The 18,948-nt window shown below is 43.9% G+C and overlaps 1 long non-coding RNA gene and 1 pseudogene across 1 annotated transcript in view; both read left to right on the top strand.

Moving 5' to 3' along the window:
- Window positions 1-631: 631 nt before the first annotated feature.
- Window positions 632-3,144, top strand: LOC131484907 (protocadherin-8-like; annotated as a pseudogene).
- Window positions 3,145-3,360: 216 nt separating this feature from the next.
- The window catches only part of LOC131484915 (uncharacterized), a 38,391-nt gene continuing 22,803 nt past the window's right edge, over window positions 3,361-18,948 (top strand). The window contains exons 1-3 of the long non-coding RNA XR_009248496.1: window positions 3,361-3,633; window positions 3,731-3,866; window positions 10,890-11,029. This is a non-coding gene — a long non-coding RNA (uncharacterized LOC131484915). The remainder of the gene's footprint in view (window positions 3,634-3,730; window positions 3,867-10,889; window positions 11,030-18,948) is intronic.

Genomic DNA, 18,948 nt, shown 5'->3' with positions numbered 1-18,948 from the left:
CCCTGATTACACGTTGCCTGACCCTGGAGAAGCTGTTCCCCCAGAATCTTTCAATACAGGAATTGATAACCCCATGTAGATGGATAACTGTGAGTGGCAAAAGATGCATACAGGCGTTGGTTTAAAAATGGCAGAGAAGAGTAATTGTGTCTCTGTCTGAGGAATATGTAAATGTGTTTAGGAAGGGATACAGAGGCTGCAGATTCCCTGCTCCTCCCATCAAAGTGGAAATCACTCACACTGGAAAAGCAAGCGCGTGCATTCTTACAGTGCAAACGTCTGTAGGACTCTTGATCCCCTGCACTTCCCTGGCCACAGTTCAGTTTTCCAGGCCCTTCTGCCAGGTCTTTTAGGGAGCCACGTGACCCAAGGCCTGGAGACTCTACAGACTGGCCCAGAAGGATGGATGCTTGTTTGCACATTCTTCTCTATGTAACCTCCCCAGTAAGGTTCAGAAGAGGCAAGCTTAGGCCTTGAGCACAGAAAAGTGATGACACAGCAGAGAGGGTTTAGCGATCAGATGTATTTAGGAGGGCAAGTGTCTCCTGACTGCCTGCAGGAGAGGGTTTGTGGGACTGGAAGTCTCAGCGGGAACTTCTGATTGGCTTTTTTCTCTTTAAGGGACAAAGACGTCTCATTGGAAGCTCAGATTTCCCGCTGACACTTAATGCTGGGCCTGACTGGAATCCTTGTTGGTTCTGTGGCTGCAGCTGGTGTCTGGGTTTTGCACTGCAACTGTCAACTTCCGCACCTATGAGGAAAAGGGGCCCACGGTACCGACATCGGTGGTCTGACCATGGCTTGTTTAATTCCCAGCTCTAAGTGCCAAGCCAGTTCTGTTTCATGAAGTTCAACAGCTCGCTGCTCCGAGTGCGCGAGGGCGACGGGCAGCTGACCGTCGGGGACGCGGGCCTGGACCGCGAGCGGCTGTGCGGCCAGGCACCACAGTGCGTGCTGGCCTTCGACGTGGTCAGCTTCTCGCAGGAGTAGTTCCGGCTGATACACGTGGAGGTGGAGGTGCGGGACATCAACGATCACGCGCCGCGCTTTCCCCGGGCCCAGATCCCCGTGGAGGTGTCCGAGGGCGCAGCTGTGGGCACGCGCATCCCGCTGGAGGTGCCGGTGGACGAGGATGTGGGGAGCCAACGGGCTGCAGAGCGTGCGCCTGGCCGAGCCTCACAGCCCCTTCCGCGTGGAGCTGCAGGAGCTGGACCGCGAGAGCCAGGCCGCCTACAGCCTGGAACTAGTGGCCCAGGACGGCGGCCGCCCGCCGCGCTCCGCCACTGCCGCCCTCAGCGTGCGAGTGCTGGACGCCAACGACCACAGCCCGGCCTTCCCGCAGGGCGCCGTGGCCGAGGTGGAGCTGGCGGAGGACGCGCCCGTGGGCTCCCTGCTGCTGGACCTGGACGCAGCCGACCCCGACGAGGGCCCCAACGGCGACGTGGTGTTTGCCTTCGGTTCCCGCACCCCTCCCGAGGCGCGCCGCCTCTTCCGCCTGGACCCGCCCTCGGGCCGCCTCACCCTGGCAGGACCCGTGGACTACGAGCGCCAGGACACCTATGAGCTAGACGTGCGGGCCCAGGACCGCGGTCCCGGGCCTCGGGCCTCCACCTGCAAAGTCATCGTGCGCATCCGCGACGTCAATGACAACGCTCCGGACATCACCATCACCCCGCTGGCCGCCCCGGGCGCGTCTGCCGCCTCTCCCTTCGCCGCCGCCGCCGCCGCCGCCGCTCTCGGGGGTGCGGACGCAACCTCGCCGACCGGACCTGGAACGCCGGAGGCCGGCGCCATCTCGCTGGTGCCAGAGGGGGCGGCGCGCGAGAGCCTGGTGGCGCTGGTCAGCACCTCGGACAGAGACTCGGACGCCAATGGGCAGGTGCGCTGCGCCCTCTACGGGCACGAGCATTTCCGGCTGCAGCCGGCCTACGCGGGCAGCTACCTGGTGGTGACCGCGGCGTCCCTGGACCGCGAGCGCATCGCTGAGTACAACCTGACGCTGGTGGCCGAGGACAGAGGCGCGCCCCCTCTACGCACCGTGCGGCCCTACACGGTGCGCGTGAACGACGAGAACGACAAAGCGCCACTCTTCACGCGACCGGTCTAAGGCGTGTCAGTGAGGGAGGACAACCCGCCTGGCGCCTACTTGGGCCGCGAAGGCCAGGTCACCTACCGACTGCTGGAGGCCGAAGAGGGTCGCGCCCAGGACGCCGTGTCCCCCTACACCTCTGTGGACCCTATTACTGGGAAGCTGTGTGCACAACGGTGCTCTGATCGCAAGTAACTGGCTGAGCTGCAGCTGGGGCTGGAAGCTCTCGACGGCGGCTCTATGCAGCTCTGGGGCTGGGCCGTGGTGTGCCTGCATGTGGAGGACCAGAACGGGCACTCACTGGTCACACTGCCAGAACGGCTGGTCACACTGCCACTCTTCAATGGCTCAGCCCAGCTGCCTCTGCTTCAGGGCGCGCGGCTGGGCTACCTGGTGACCCAAATGGCAGACGAAGGCCCCAACACAGAGCTAATTTCCACCGTAGCGGCGGCGGCCCCGCGGCTCTAGCGCCGCACCCGTTCACGGGTGAGCTGTCTTTTCAGCGCCGCTTGTCCCCACAGCCCACCAACCAGCTGACGGCGGTCGTCATGGTGCGGGACCGAGGCCAGTGGGGCTTTATCGCGCACCGCCACTTTGCTCCTAGTGCCCGCGGATTTGGCGCCACCTGGCGGAGAAGTGATGCTGGTGCCGCCTTCGCCGCCGCCGCCGCCGCCAAAAGAGGGAGGGTAGGGACGCGCCTGGAGTCGAACAGCGCAGAGAGCAGGGAGACAGCCTGGCTTCCTTGTTGTCTTGGCAGGTGTTTTGGCTAGCGGCTGTGGCCTTCTGCTGGTGGCCATTGCCATCGAGACTTGTTCCAGCCAAGGCGAGGCTAGGACGCGGAAGAAGCTCTGTGGGCATAGCTTGAGCAGGTACCACGCGAGGAGTGGCCAGGGTGGTCCAAGTCTCAGAGCGTCGGGGGCTGACTCTGGGGGCTTTGAGTTGAGGTTCTTCGTGGAGACACTGGCCCTTTCCGTTTACCCAGAGGCCCAGGAGGGCGAGGCTGCGGAGATTTCCCGGTCTGGGGGCAGTGGGGTGTTCTTGTGCTCCTCCCTTCGAAAGAGCAGCGGGATCCTGTGGGCCCTGGCAGAGCACCCCAGCAGTCTTAGGGTCCTCATGAACGTTTAGTCGATTTTCCTGCCCAGACGTGAGGAAAATTCAGAGCCTGATCTGATCTGGTCTGGGACTTCAAAGCACTGAGTTTTCCGGACTTTTTATTTTTTATTTGAGATGAAAATTTCTTCACAGATGAAGGCAGAAGGAGGCATGGTGGTCATGTTTCGAGGAGGCCCACGTCTCTTTGTGCTGTTTTTGCCCCTGGTAACTTCCTTCTGGGTCCAGTTGGAACATCTTCGTCCCTCAGGGTTTAAATGCTATCTTCCTGAAGCACTCCAGAGGAGGGATATTGTGCCCTGTCTGGCAGCTTTGATATCTGAGCGTGAAAAATTAACTGCTGCTTTCACCCCTCTTTTTAAATAGGGTTCAGGCTCAGGTCCTTTCCATTTCCCATCCCTGTGTGGAGAGGGTAAATCTGCTGCGAGTTTAAGGTAATTTCAGAGTACGTACGGCTCTGTCTAAGCGACGTGTTTGACGTTTTGTACATGTTTATGGATAACACAGTGAATCTGTCCTTTTCACTCCCAGTACACATTCAAATCCAGATGAATTTAGTGCGAAAGATAGCGGAACAGGAGACAGTGAATCGAATGACAGCAGTTCTGACATCAGTATAGAGCGGGCTTCAAGAAAGCGTCTTTTCCAGTGATTGCAAAGCGAGAGGGTAAGTTCAAACCTGTGACTTTGAAGCTTTTCCTCACAAAGCCCTGATAATTCTGGATGCCTAAATGAATTAAAAACAAACAAACAGACAAGTGGTCTGGACTGTGCAGTCATAGAGGGGGTATGCTGAGTGCTACTGAACACAGCGAACAATTTTTTTTTGAACACTTCTTTTTTAGCTGATTCTATGTATTTTGAATACTTTACGCTGACTGACTTATTTATTCCCCATAATAAATCCAGTAGGGTAGGGACTTGCCCCAGTGTTGGAAGTAAGGTCTCAGCCCAGGATTCCAGCTATAGATTTCTTCCTCTTAATCATCCTAAGTGGCCTCTATTAATGCAAACTATTAAAACACAAAAAATCAGAATATTTTGGTTAGTAATACTAAACTAATTTTGTACCACAGCACTAAGGAGAACTTCCCATACATGGGGATTTCAGAAGTGGATAGCATATGAATAGGTAAATTTTTTTTATAGGTCAGGATGCCATTTGCTGGGAACATATGACTTTGTGGTTTTCTCCGGCCATGCTTTGTTTGTAGAATCTTGCACCCACACAACATCATGCTATTCAGTCTAGCTCCTGTCATGTCTGGGAATTTCGTTTTAGGTCAAAATCTCTCTAATGGTGTCTAGTTCTATGGGGGAAAGTTGATTATGGACTTGGTGTTAGTTTCCGTGGAAGTGAGCACTAGATCTTTTAGCCCTTCAAAGCAGATACCTTACTCTCAAAGATGCGTCCTAATGGTAAGTCCTCCTGATTCATATATTTCTTCATGTTATGGATATTTTCTCCCTATGTTTGGTTCCCTCAACATTTTTTTTTTTTTAAACAACATGACTTCTAGACGCATCTACATCCTGGTCCCCCTCTGAATGTTCTCTGGTGTGTAAATATCTTTCCTAAAATGAGACCCTTAGAGTTGAATACAGAACCATAGAACCAGCCTCTCTCCAGAGCTCCAAACTAATATTCCCAGTTGTTTACTCAATGTCTCCATTTGGGTAACCGGTAGACATGCTACGTGTTCAAAACGGAAGTCTTGATTTCTGTTCTACAAATTTGTTCTTTCTCTAACGTGTGTGCCTCAGTAAATGACAACTCTGTTCACTTGATTTCTTGCCCTGGCCAAAGTCCTTGTGTCATTCTTGATTTGTGTCTTCTCCCACTCAATTTCCAGTCCATCAGCAAATCTGATTAGATTTACTTTGAAAATATATTCCCAATCTGGGCTCTTCTCACCACCTTCTTTGCTGCTATCCTCCCCAGGCACAATCATCTCTTGCCTGGACTGTGTTTCCATGCTTCCCCTCCTGCAGTCTGTTTTCCAAATCATATCACGTAATTGAACTCTCCAAAGATTTCTCACTTAAAATGAAAGCCAAAAATTCTTATCATGGTATCCCAATTACTACTGTTGTGTAACAAAATGTAACTCAAAATGTAGCAGTTCGAAACAACAATTTTATTATGCTCATGGATTCAGTGGATCATTTTGGACATCTCAAGGTTTAGACACATGTCTGGCATGTGGATTAGGATTATTCAGGGTCTAAGATTGCTTACTTGGGCGTGGGAAGAGGGGCTACATGTGCCCTTTACATGTGGTTCGATTTTCTGACACCATGGCAGCCATAGGTAAGCATGAATGTTCCTCCAAATAAGATAGAAGTCACATCCTCTTTTATAACTCAGTCTCTGAAATGACATTGTCATTTATGTTCTACCAGTCCAAGCAGTCTTAAACCCACCCAGATTCAAAGGGAAAGGGAAGAGTCCCCCATCTCTACACTGAAAAGTTATTAAAGAATTTTGGGGCCATGTTTGTAAATGAGCCACACGTGGCCCATAAAGTCTTGTATTATCTGGCCCCTGGTTGCTTCTTCCAAATGATTTATTACTCTTCCGCTTGATAATTTGGGTCATTATATTGGCTCTCTTGATTCGTTCTTGAACAAACCAAACATATTTCATCTCAGACCTCAGAGTCTTGTGATTCCTTCTGCTTGGTATGCTCTTTCTCAAGATATCCATATTGTTTGCATCCTTCCTTCATTTATGCCTGTGTTCAAATGTCTCTTTTCTCAAAGATTTTCCATACCTCAAGCTGTCTCCCCCAGCTGTCACTCTCCACCCTGCTTTATTTTCCTTCATGCCATTTATCACTGCCTGACGTTACTTTATGTATTTGTTTATTATTTGTTCTGTATTCCATGTTGAGTCATCAAACCTCAAATATGTACTTAAAAAATGAATGAGTGAATGAATGAATGAATGAAAGGTATAGTCTAACTTGCTTATACGTTGCAACTGTATGACCATTTCTTATGATCATATTGCATTTTAGACTAGGCTAAAACTGCTGGTGTTTTTTTTAGAAGTTCCATTGTGTTGCTTTCCTTTCTAGAATATTTTAGTGTCATCTCAAAGCTTGAAGGTTTTATAGCAAGTTTATCTTTTCGGATCATTTAATGTTAAATCGTCCTTTTCAAACAAAGATCAAATTCCTGGAGCTCCTAGTGTTTATTCTCTGTTTAGAGAATTACCAGCTTATTCTTTCCATAACACAGTTTCCTCCTCGTAGTAGTAGGCAGGCTCTCTGAATCCCTTGGTAGCTCCAGGTGCTGCTGTGGCCAACCCAATGCATTCAATGTGGGAGGGTCTAGTCACTTGGTAATAACAACCACATTTCCTCTTATACTCAACAGCAATGTTTTATTTACTTATTTATTAAACAGTTACACAACACTTACTATGTGCCAAGAACTGTGCTAGGTGCTCCATAAATATTAACTCACTTAATCCTCATAATAATGCTTTTAAGCAGGTACCCTCACTTAAGCTCATTTTGCATAGGGGGAAACTGAGGTGTAGAGTTGTTAGAGTATTTTGATCAAAACCACCCAGCTGTAAGGGCAGAGGTGGGTTTTCCATTCTGGGAGTCTGGCTCCAGAGTTCATGCTTTTAATGTTCTGCTGTAGTGTATTTTCAGTGGGTTTTTAAATACTTACTTTATGGGTCTTCTAAAGATTTAGGGCTGATTTACATTCCTTGGGATGTTTCTGTCTTTGGCTTTAAGTGAGATGTTCTGATTTATGGCTTGGTTTATACTCCAGCTCTCTGCTGCATTTTCTTGTAAAACGTTTAGTGGGATTATTGAAAGGGTGACACATGGGTGATGGCAAGATAATTGAATTAGATGTTGATAGCTTGGGTTAAGACATTTAGTGAAGTTATTTTTATTAATTTTTCATCTCATTCTTAATAGTTAATGCAGAGAATAAATGGATTAATAAATACACTGATATTCTTCAGAAATTTACTTTATATATTTATTTATTTTCTTACAAGTTTTTATTTAAATTCTGGTTAGTTAACATACAGTATAATATTAGTTTCACGTGTAAGATTTAGTGATTCATCATTTACATACAACACCACATTACAGGTGCCCTCCATTTTTTTAATGTTTATTTTTGAGAGATAGAGAGAGTGAGCTGGGGAGGGGCAGAGAGAGAGAGAGAGAGAGAGAGAGAGAGGGAGAAAGGGTCCGAATCAGGCTCTGTGCTGACAGCAGAGAGCCCCATGTGGGGATAGAACTCACAAGCCATGAGATCAAGACCTGAGCTGAAGCCGGATACTCAAGCAGTGAGCCACCCGAGGAGCCCCACAAGTGCCCTCCTAAACACACACCACCCATTTAACCCATCTCACCCCCAACTCCCTCCAGCAACCCTCAGTTTGTTCTCTATAGTTGAGAGTGTGCTTTATGATTTGCCTCTCTCTTACTTTTATTCTTCCTAGGTTCATCTGTTTTGTTTCTTAAATTCCACATATGAGTGAAATCAAATATTTGTCTTTCTTTGACGTATTTCACTTAGCATAATACACTCTAGCTTCATCCATGTCATTGCAAATGGCTATAGTTTTCTTTTTGATGGCTGAGTAATATTCCATTCGTTGTGTGTGTGTGTGTGTGTGTGTGTGTGTGTGCATATATATGTATATATATATGCCACATCTTCTTTATCCATTCATCAGTAGATGGACATTTAGGCTCTTTCCATAATTTGGCTATTGTTGATAGTGCTGCTATAAACATCAGGGTGCATGTATCCCTTCAAATCAGTATTTTTGTATCCTTTGGGTAAATACCTAGTAGTGCAATTGCTGGATCGTAGGTTAGTTCTATTTTTAACTTTCTGAGGAACCTCCATACTGTTTTCCAGAGTGGCTGCACCAGTTTGCATCCCCACTAACAGTGCAAGAGGATTCCCCTTTCTCCACATCCTCACCAACACCTATTGAGACACTTCAGTTTAGATTGTCATTTTTACCATTCCTCCCACCAAAGCTATCTTAGAAATTCCAGCAAACTATTTAATTTAGCTGCTTGAATTTTATTTCCATTTCATTTCATCAGTGTACCAGCAGGTAGAGGTACAAGTCATTGACAGAAGATCCAAAGGAAGAAAAATAAATACATAAACGACTAAAAAACTAGTCCCTGAACAACTGAATATTGTTTGCATTTTGAAGCATATTGCCAAATAGCATTCTGACTTTTTAAATATCTCACACGATTCCATTTTATTTCCAAGTTGCTTCCGATCACTCGGAATGAAAAACATTTAGGGATCCTGAAAGATTCATCGAGGAATCTCAAAGCAGCAGGACTTTCATCACCTCATGAAAATAGCCACGGGATTGCACTTTCTTCAAGTGTCTTTTACCCTCACATTCCCCAGCTGAGAAATATGAATTTCCAACCAGTCTACTCAGAACTCAAAAGAGGTTATTTTCGAGCCTGTGAATCCCAAAGCGAAGGGTTGCAAAGTGTGTATGGCAGAGTTCAAACCTGCAGGCCAGCCCTGTCGCCTCCCCCTACCCTCAGACAGAATGATGAATTAAATCACCCCTCAGTGGATGGATCACCTTCACATACTTCAGAAATCGCCACTTCACCCTGAAATGCTGCAACTCATACAGACAGTTATATTTTGGGAATATACACATTTATGTTTCTGTCAAGTATTTATAAGCCAAGTTGCATACACGAGCCTCCTACTTTTGATAGACATTGCCCTAAATTATGTGAACAGTCGATGTCAGAGCACGGGATGCTTTTTATACAATCCAGGATATTTTGCCAAAAAGTCTTAGATATAAGACCCCGATATAATAAGTGAACGTGTATTTTATATTCTAAGATCATTTGTGGATTTAAATGAAATCTTCAGTCTAGCTGTACGTTGATGTTTGGGTATTTGCAATTCTACTGGGAACACAATTTAACTTGGAATGACTTTAGGCTGGATTAAGAATCTGGACCCCAGCCGTAACCACAGACCCGATGGGGAGAAAGAAGCAGCAGCATTGGGGTGAAGGAGAAAGTTCAGGCAGCGCTGGGGTGGGGAACTCAAATAATTTCTCTAGCCTGAATCAGAGGTGGTTGCTGAGTGCTTAATGGGCAGAACAGTGGCAGATTCTGATAGTGTGTGAAAATCAAATGCAGGTGGCTGGTCATGTCGTGCTCCTGGGCATTCAACCCATTCATCACAGCAGCTCACTCAGAGGTGGAGCTGCAGGGAGCAGCAGTGGGAGGAGTAGAGAGAGTCTTCAGGCCTCAGCCACCTGGGTTGCTATTCCCAGCAGGACTGGGACAGGAGACGGGGGGGGGGGGGGGGGGGGGGGCGGGGCAGAAGGAAGGATTGGACCCAAAATGCAGTGACACGCAGGCTACCTGAGCAGCTGGGCCTCATGAGTGACTGACCAGACTGGAGGGGCAGCCAAGCTGGGTGATGGGATGGAAACAGCTGGATTGTGTCTTCTTTTCTTTAAGATTGGCTCAGACTGTGGGAAGGATTGAGTCTGCAAGGACAGGACACTGATGTCTTCCCAAGTGGAAGAGTCTGGGTTCATCAAGATCCGATGGGCATGAACTGTATTCCCAATACAATAACCACTAGCCACATGCGGCTGCTTAAATTTAAATGAATGAAAACTCGATGCAATGAAAAATTCAGTTCCTTAGTCACATTAGCCACATTTCAGTTGCTGAATACCACACATGGCTAGTGGCTACAGTATGGGACAGAGCAGCTATAAAACATTCCATCATCACTATTCAACCGAACAGCGCTGATGTGGAAGAAGAAGCAGGCCAGAGGACCCCCTCCATGGGCTGGGGGTGTTGAAGGCAGCCAGTGACCCACAATGCTTGCTTAGCACACATATGGGAGACTGCGTGTTCTCTTTTCTCCATGCTCACACTTCCCTGGTCAGCGACAGTCTTTTATTGGTTCATATCAATATTTCAAAATGGATTGACACATTATATTATTTATTAGAAAATATTTGAAAAATGTCTAAAGACAAGAATTCCCAATAGTACAAGGTTTCCCGTATGCCTGGGGATTTTCTGAAGGCTCCTGTGCCATTCTAAGCTAGCACCTCAAGTTTATAGTCCTCATGTCCAGTCCTATAACCTTAGGGATTTTGCAGCAATATTCATGATAAAACCAAGCCACTCATACTCCTCAGCTCTCCCAAGAAATAATGCAGCAGTTTTTAAGACCAGTAATTCATTTTTTAGCTATGGTCAGGCAAGAAGCTACTAAGTACTCTAAACTCCTCTGGTCACTGGCCTCCCATAGAAAATCACTGCTGTAGAAATGTATAACAATTTAGTTATACATTACATTATACTGGTTTGCAAGTCCAGTAGAGTCTCTAGAATCAGTGTGCTATTCCAAGTATCAGATTTCCAGAATGGGGGGTCTAGGCCCCAGAGAAACTGCAGCTAACGAGAACATACCTAGCTTTACCCGAGACACGCCTTTCAAATAAAATACACTTACCTTTTGGGTTATGTTGAATAATACTTCAACTTCATTAGAGTGATTTGTTATGGAAGTGAATTCTGTGTGAAATGTTGTTTCTAGAAGCCAAGAATCTAAAACTTTGACTCAAGTTTATAAACGGAGGATTAGATGGATTTGTTTTTCTTAAAACCAGGTTCACATGGTTTTGGAATGATCGCTTCTACCTTAATTATGATTCCTCAAGCAGTTTTCCTGACTTTTATGACGGCATTCTCAGTGACAGACAGTAATTGGAAACATGAATCAAATACTTACTGCATACAAAGCTCTTTGGTAAGTGCTCTATGTGAATTATTGTACTTATACCTCATAACCATCCTGGGAAATAGTGATATTATTATCCCCATTTCAGAGATGAGGAAATGGAGGTTTAGAGAGGATAATTTGTCTGAGGTCATACGCTAAGTGAAAGAATTGTGATGTAACATTAAAGCGCATGAATTTTAGGTTGACAGCTGGATGACATTATGTATGCACATACTTATGTGACCACTACTCGGATCAATGGAACATTTCCAGCTCCCCTGAAGGCTCCTTCATGCATCTTGCCAGGCAATGACTCTTCTCAAAGTAACCACTATTCAAACTCTTTCACCATCTGTGAATTTTCCTTGTACTTGAACTTCAGAGAAACAGAATCATGCAGTATGTCCTCTTCGGTGCCCAACTCAGCCTTATGTCCATGAGCTTTCGTACATACATCCGTGCTGTGTGTTCTAGGAGTTCGTTCTTTCTCACTGCTGTGTGGTATTTCATTTGTGAACTTGCCACAATTTAGTTATCCATTCTACCATTGATGAACATTAGGGTGATTCCAAGTTTTTAGCTTTTGTGAATAGTGAATTAAATTACACGTTTTTTTAGGGTAGACATAAACCCTTATTTCAACAGAAATAAGGCCTTCTAACCAGAAATAGAATTGTTGCGTCAAAGGGTGATGGATTTAGGATTTAAACCTCAGATTTTCTGAGTCCACTGTTCTCCATTGTGCAACACCCACTACCTCATTAACAGCTAATATTGACTGAGAACTCTCTATGTGCTAGATACTCTGATAAGCTCTATTTTTCTAAGCAGGTGCTTGATCAATTGAGAACTTTCTATAAGCTTTACTAATAACAGCAGGGGAAGTTTTGTATTTGTTCAACAAATAAGACAGTCTTTTAAATTATCATTAAATAGCTGATGTATTACAGTGTATGTGGAATGCTTAGTAGCTTCTCTTTGAAAAGACCATAATAATATCCATCTTTGACAGACTTGTTTTGCTCATTGAAATGTATACAGTAGAAGCAGAGTTAGCAATTGATTGTTCATTTGCTTGTACACCGTAATTAGCTAAGGAAGAAACAAATCAATTTAAAACCGATTTCCATAGTCTACCCATGCACAGGCATTGATTACAGACATGAATTTTCTGAATAAAAAGTGAAGCTAGCTAGTCTCAATTTGTATTTCATCGAGTAAATGTCAGCTATCGATTTCTGTGGCTTACTACTGGTGAGGCCATCTGTCTGTCATTCTTTACAGGTAGCACAGCACCATCGCTTGTGCAGTTTAATTAGGTGTGGGCCAGCCGTTTTACTCGCGTGAGGGAGATGAAGTATTCAGTCTTGGTCGAAGGAAAAACCTCAGCCAGCTGCCTGCTCTCTCACCCTCTTTCAGACTCTTACTCATCTTAATTTAATGCCCATTGATCCTTATTGTTGGATGTTGTACAGAGGAGCCCTTTTGTAACAGGGTGTTGGGAGATTGGGCTAAAACTGACTTTACGGGCGAACTGAATTTTCTCAAGCTTTCTTGAACTCTTGACAGCATGGCATCACATTTTAAGGGAATGACTTGACTGTATTATAGAACAGGCTTCCACAGCGCTGGTTTTCTGAAAGAGTAATCCGTGCTGCCTTGGTCACACAGGATTTGTACACAATTTGACAAGTTGTGATGTCTTCCGACCTGGAGTAACACGGAATGTGTAATCGTACACTGTGCTTGAATACAACTGTTCACTTAAAACATGGCCTGAGGTAACAGTGAAAATCATGTCTTCTTTTTCAAAGGACATGCCATAAACTCTTTGTTTTCGGTTTCCTCACCTGTGGTGGGATATTAGCATCTACTTCATAGGGATTTTGTGAAAGCTAAATGAGATAGTACATGTAAAATGCTTAGAGCAATGCTTGTACAAAGAAATCACTTACTAAATATTCTTATCATCAGAGACATTTCTCATTTCCCATTTCCTTGTTTAAAGTGACGTAGTTTGGGGCGCCTGGGTGGCGCAGTCGGTTGGGCGTCCGACTTCAGCCAGGTCACGATCTCGCGGTCCGTGGGTTCGAGCCCCGCGTCGGGCTCTGGGCTGATGGCTCGGAGCCTGGAGCCTGTTTCCGATTCTGTGTCTCCCTCTCTCTCTGCCCCTCCCCCGTTCATGCTCTGTCTCTCTCTGTCCCAAAAATAAATAAATGTTGAAAAAAAAATTTAAAAAAAAAAAGTGACGTAGTTTGTTATTCCAAGTATTCCTAAATGTTTGTCTTTTTTTTCTTTTTGTTTGGTGTGATTAGTATTTTTTTTTCCATTTCTTTTGGTTGGCCATTATTTTTTAAACTAACTTTTCAAATAGGCAAACAATAATAGTTAAAGTCCCCTGGGGATTACAGTTTTTTTTTTTTTTTTGACCGTGGTATGAACCTCTGATTTCAAAAAGAGAACCTTTCTGTAGAAACATTTTTTTACAGTAGTTCTTGTAAAGTTTGATCAGTCAGCCATTTTGTCATATGGCTGTATTTCAAGCCAGCATGAGCTTGAGAGTCACGTGGGGGTATTTAAACAGAAATGTGAGAGCCCAGTAATAATAAACGCACTGGTTGTTTACTTCAAGAATCCTTGGGAAAACCCACAAAAACTTGGTATCCCACTTTTACCTGCTTTGCTGAATGCTAATATGCCATTTAATCGTGCCTGTAGACCCCCTGCCCTGCTCCCGGTATGTTACCATGAGCCCATGCTGCTGTAGTAATACCCCACAGGAGGCATGAAGTAATCCAATGGTAAATGATCAGCTTCTAGCTCAGGTCAATGTAGCTGGGGAGATGACTGACAGTGAGGCATTTCTAAATAATGGGAGAGAGTCTTCCAGAAAGGACACAACCTGAAAAGTATTTTTCCTTCCAACCTGCAGCCAGAAAAACCAATAGAGCATCTCCCACTTAAGGACCAGAAGGCATTCACATTCATAGATATTTTGGTAGATGTTTTTAATAAAAGGCATGGGCTCTAATGCATGCTCACTTTTCAGTTCTGTCTCTTGCCACCTTCCTACTTGCACTCCCTGTACCAGTGTCTGTGCTCTGACTCCCTAAAATGGAGAAGGAACATCCGCATAGACTCTAAAGCCAAGCCCGATCTCAGGAACCAGGCTTACCTCTCAGATAGCCCTGGGGCCAGAATACACTGGAGGGCCCTTAGAGAGATGGGCTCCTAAAATATCCCAAATACCTACTTACCTGAGTCCTTGTCTACAGACAACCTTCCTCCATCTGCCTGTGACTTGGTTTTGCATATAGGTCTTATTTCCAGGGAGAAAATGGGCTGCACATAATAGAAGCATGCAAGTTAGAATTTTCATTGGAAATGACTCAAATTGGGATTTTTTTTTAATCATGATAAGTATACTCTTTATTTTTATTGATTTTTATTTTGAAGTTTATTTATATATTTATATATTTATTTATTTATTTGGTGTGAGAGCAAGAGCCAGAGAGAGAGGGAGAGAGAGAGAATCTCAAGCAGGTTCCTCACTGTCAGTGTAGAGCCCAATGCAGGGCTCGAATTCATGGAACTTAGAGATCATGACCTGAGCTGAAATCAAGAGTCAGATGCTCAGTCTGAGCTACCCAGGCACCCAGATAAGTATACTCCTTAATCCCCATCTCCGATTTCCCCCCCACCCCCCACCCATCCTTCCTGTGGTCACCATCAGTTTGTTCTCTATAGTTAAGGGTCTGTTTCTTGGTTTGTCTCTCTCTCTGTTTTTTGCCTCTGCTCATTCATTTTGTTTCTTTAATTCTACATATTCTATATTCTACATACATGTGAGAGATCATATGGTATTTGTCTTTCTCTGGCTGACTTATTTTGCTTAGCATTATACTCTCTAGCTCTATCCATGTAGTTGCAAATGGCAAGATTTTATTCTTTTTATGACTGAATAATATTCCATTGTGTGTATGTATATATATCTATATATCTCACATCTTCTTTATCCATTCATCTATTGATGGGAACTTGGGGGGCTTCCATAAATAATTATTGCAGAAAGTAATGAGGCAATCCACATAGGGGTGTGCCTATAGCTTTTTGAATTAGTGTTTTCATATTTTGGGGGTAAATACCCATCAGTGGAATTATTGGATCATATGGTAGCTCTGTTGCTAATTTTTTGAGAAACCTCCATGCTGTTTTCCACAGTGGATGCACCAGTTTGCATTCCCACCAACAGTGCATGTGGGTTCTTTTCTCTCTACATCCTAGCCAACACTTGCTGTTTCTCATATTTTTTATTTCAGCCATCTGACAGGTGAGAGATGATATTTCATTGTGGTTTTTTAAATGTTTATTTATTTATTTTGAGAGAGCGAGAGACAGAGAGAGTGCAAGTGGAGGAGAAGCAGAGAGAAAGGGAGAGAGAGAATCCCAAGCAGGCTCTCTACTGTCAGCACAGAGCCTGACTTGGGGCTAAATCTATGAACCACAGGATTATGATCTGTGCCAAAATCAAGAGTTGGATGCTTAACCGACTGAACCTCCCAGTTCGCCCTATCATTGTAGTTTTGGTTTGCATTTCCGTGATGATGAGTGATGTTGAGCATCTTTTTCTGGGTCTATGGCCATCTGTTTGTCTTCTTTGGAGAAATGTCTGTTCATATCTTCTGCCCATTATTTAGTTGGATTATTTGGTTTTTGGCGTTGAGTTGTATCGGTTCTTTATATATTTTGGGTACTCTTTATTGCGTATCATTTGCAAATATCTTCTCCTGTTCATTGTGTTGCCTTTTAGTTTCATTTATTATTTCCTTCACTGCAGAAACTTTATTTTGATGTAGTACCAAGAGTTTATTTTTGCTTTTATTTCCCTTATCTCAAGAGACATATCGAGAAAAATGTTGCTATGGCCAGTGTCAGAGAGAGAGAGAGAGAGAGAGAGAGATTACTACCTGTGTTCTCTTCAAGGACTTTTATGATTTCAGGTTTTACATTTAGGTCTTTAACCCATTTTGAGTTTAGTTTTGTGTATGGTGAAAGAAAGTGGTCCAGTTTCATTCTTTTCCATGTGGCTGTCCAGTTTCCCCAACACCATTTGCTGAAGAAAAGGATTTTGGTTTTACATAGCAGTACCATGAGGTTGGTTGAAGTGATTTTACTATTCAAGAAAAGGTTTATTTTCATGGTGCTGAAAAATCAGGGATCTGAGTCGACCTAACTGAGGCCTGGCCCCTGTATTATAATAAATTGACAAAGACAATGGACAAAATTCCCTGAAGCCTCTGAGAGGACAGCCTTCTGGTCCCTCCCTGGGCAATATGCCACCCTGATTCCTGTACTGGACACACCAGAGCATTTCCTAATTAAATGTTGGCATCAGGAATGATGGTGTACTAAAAACCAATGTCAGTCTAGCCCTTCATGTGTATAGTGGCACTGCAATCCTGCGAAGCAGGTAGCATTATTATCTTTCTTCTACATGTAAGAAAATCAAGGTTAACTTATGCAAGTCACAGAATTTTTCATGGTCAAGCTTCAGTGCCAGAACACCTCTTCTGAGTTTGGTGCATGTTATGCCTTGCCTTACTGCCTTTCTTTTAGCCTGTTAGTTCTTCTTTCATTGGGTCTACAGGTCTAGAAATCAAAGTACTTAAAAAACCATTTGGTAGTTCCTTTGCTCAAATCACCAGGAACATATGAACAATCTAAATGCATGTTCAGCCACTCAAAGATGTGATCTGTTCTCTGGCTGAGCGCCCCTCATCCATCATGCATGTTCCTAATAGACATGGCGGGTCTTGCACGGAGGGGAGCTTTTCTTCCTCTCTCAGTGGTGCTTCCTTTGAGGCATGCTACTGTTCAAGGGCCTGTTGAGATTTTGATTAAAAAAGACAGATATTGTGCAACTTCCATTAATGTTCTATTTCTCCTGTAGCAAAATGTAGGCTCTTGCAACTTTCTCAGGGGAATTTAATTTTCCATGTCTGTTGGCAAATTCAATTTTGAGTTTTACATAAAACACTAGAAAACAGTTAGTGGCCTGGTCATGGGTTATGCTTGTAATTCAATGATTCTCCGAGGTGACTTTAACCCTTTTGTAACCTCTTCTGCCCTTCTCTAATCCACAAGCAACTAGATTTCTAATATAAAAGAAACTCTTTTAAAAACATAAAGCACTTAAGGTAGTTAGCATTCTTTTGTCCTTCTCTCTCTGGTTATGATAATGCCATCTGAGTTATTTTTATACTGTTCCCTGAAAGTAACAAAACCTTCTATAGATGAAGAAACCATGAAAATCTGTTTTGAAAATGCTTAATGCACAATAACTTATGTTAAGAGAGTGTATTATATACCTGAGCAGCTTTACAATGTCTCCAATGATAGTGTGGCCTTCTTTTTTATCTTTGTCTATCTCTATATTTATCTCTATCATCTCTATCTCTATCTCTGTATTTATATCTTAGTGCCCCAGTCTTCACCTAACTCAATGTATCTATAATTTTCATTCATTCATTCATTCATTCATTCATTCATTCTGGGACGTATTTCAGTTTTCTGGATTATGTGAATCTCTTCCTCTCCCCCAGCCCTCTTTCTTTGCCATGTGAATACTTCCACTTGTTTCTCCTCATTAACACTCTTCTGGTGTTGGAACAATGAGAAGAGAGTGAGGAAAGTCAAATAAGTTTGACTTCTTTTGTGATTTGACCAAACCAGTGTTTTAGACAAGTGGTCAAAAAAATCAAGCAACAAGTACAAAGTTTGGAGCTGTAGTTTCCAGTATATATACATATATTATACATATATATAGTTTCCAATATATATATATATTGGAAATACACACATATGTATGTATGAGATATATATATATATGTATATATATATATATATATAATTTATATATATATAAATTTTTTTTTTCTTCTGGAGACTAGGAGTAAACTGGAACAGGGAGTAGATATAAGTATTACCTTTCTGCTCCTCATATGACTTCTTCCCATAAGGCTACTATTTTTTGTTTTCTGGGATCCCACACTGTCATAATGATAATACCATGCAGCCGGTTGCCCACATTCCCTCAAAAAGACCAAAATAAAACTTGGAAGATAAATGAACTAGATATCCAAGTTTGTATTTTAAAGAAGCTTCAAATAGGGGCACCTGGGTGGCTCAGTTGCTTAAGCGTCCGACTCTTGATTTCAGCTCAGGTCATCATCTCATGGTTCAGTTTGTGAATTCGAGCCCCACAATGGGCTCCCCACTGATAGCATGGAGTCTCCTTGGGATTCTCTCTCTCTTCCTCTCTCCCCCCCCCTGCTCATGCTCTCTCTCTCATCTCTCTCTCTCTCTCACACACATACAAAAGCTTCAAGATTATCAACTATAAGAGTCACATTTATAGACTACATTTAACCATTGAAAATGGAAAGAACCCAGTTTTGTGCCACGAGTTTTTGTTGTTGTTTTAAACAGTTACCTTAGCTAGAACCCATGCTTTCTAAAGCAAACCAAAGAAGAAATTTTAATGAAAAAATGTTTCATAGACCGAGGGTTAGTAATTTTAGTTACTTAGATTACTTTATGAGAAAAAGTTCATGAAATGCATGTTTGACCAGGCCTGAAGCTTGTCCACATCGAATTGAACTTGGAAACCCACTTCACAGAGGTTTCCTTCTTGCTAAGCATCTGCTCTGCCCTGAGGGGAAGGAGACAGCTGAGCCTGGGGACAGTTGGGGCCCAGTTGTCTGCCAGAAGTGATCTCTTCTGTAGCATCTGCTCTTTGCTTGGTGAGCTCTCTCTGAAACACCCGAGTGCACAGCAGCCTGGAAAGATGATGGATTTTCCACTGTCACTGAGAGTAGGGATGGTTGTCCCTTATGGCTGAGGTGATTTCTCACTCTTAGTTTTGTAGGGTCCTGGGCTAGGTGATT

The sequence above is a fragment of the Neofelis nebulosa genome, chromosome 1 (assembly GCF_028018385.1).
Source record: "Neofelis nebulosa isolate mNeoNeb1 chromosome 1, mNeoNeb1.pri, whole genome shotgun sequence".
Classification (NCBI taxonomy): domain Eukaryota; kingdom Metazoa; phylum Chordata; class Mammalia; order Carnivora; family Felidae; genus Neofelis; species Neofelis nebulosa.
This window is presented reverse-complemented; position numbering and strand designations above follow the sequence as displayed.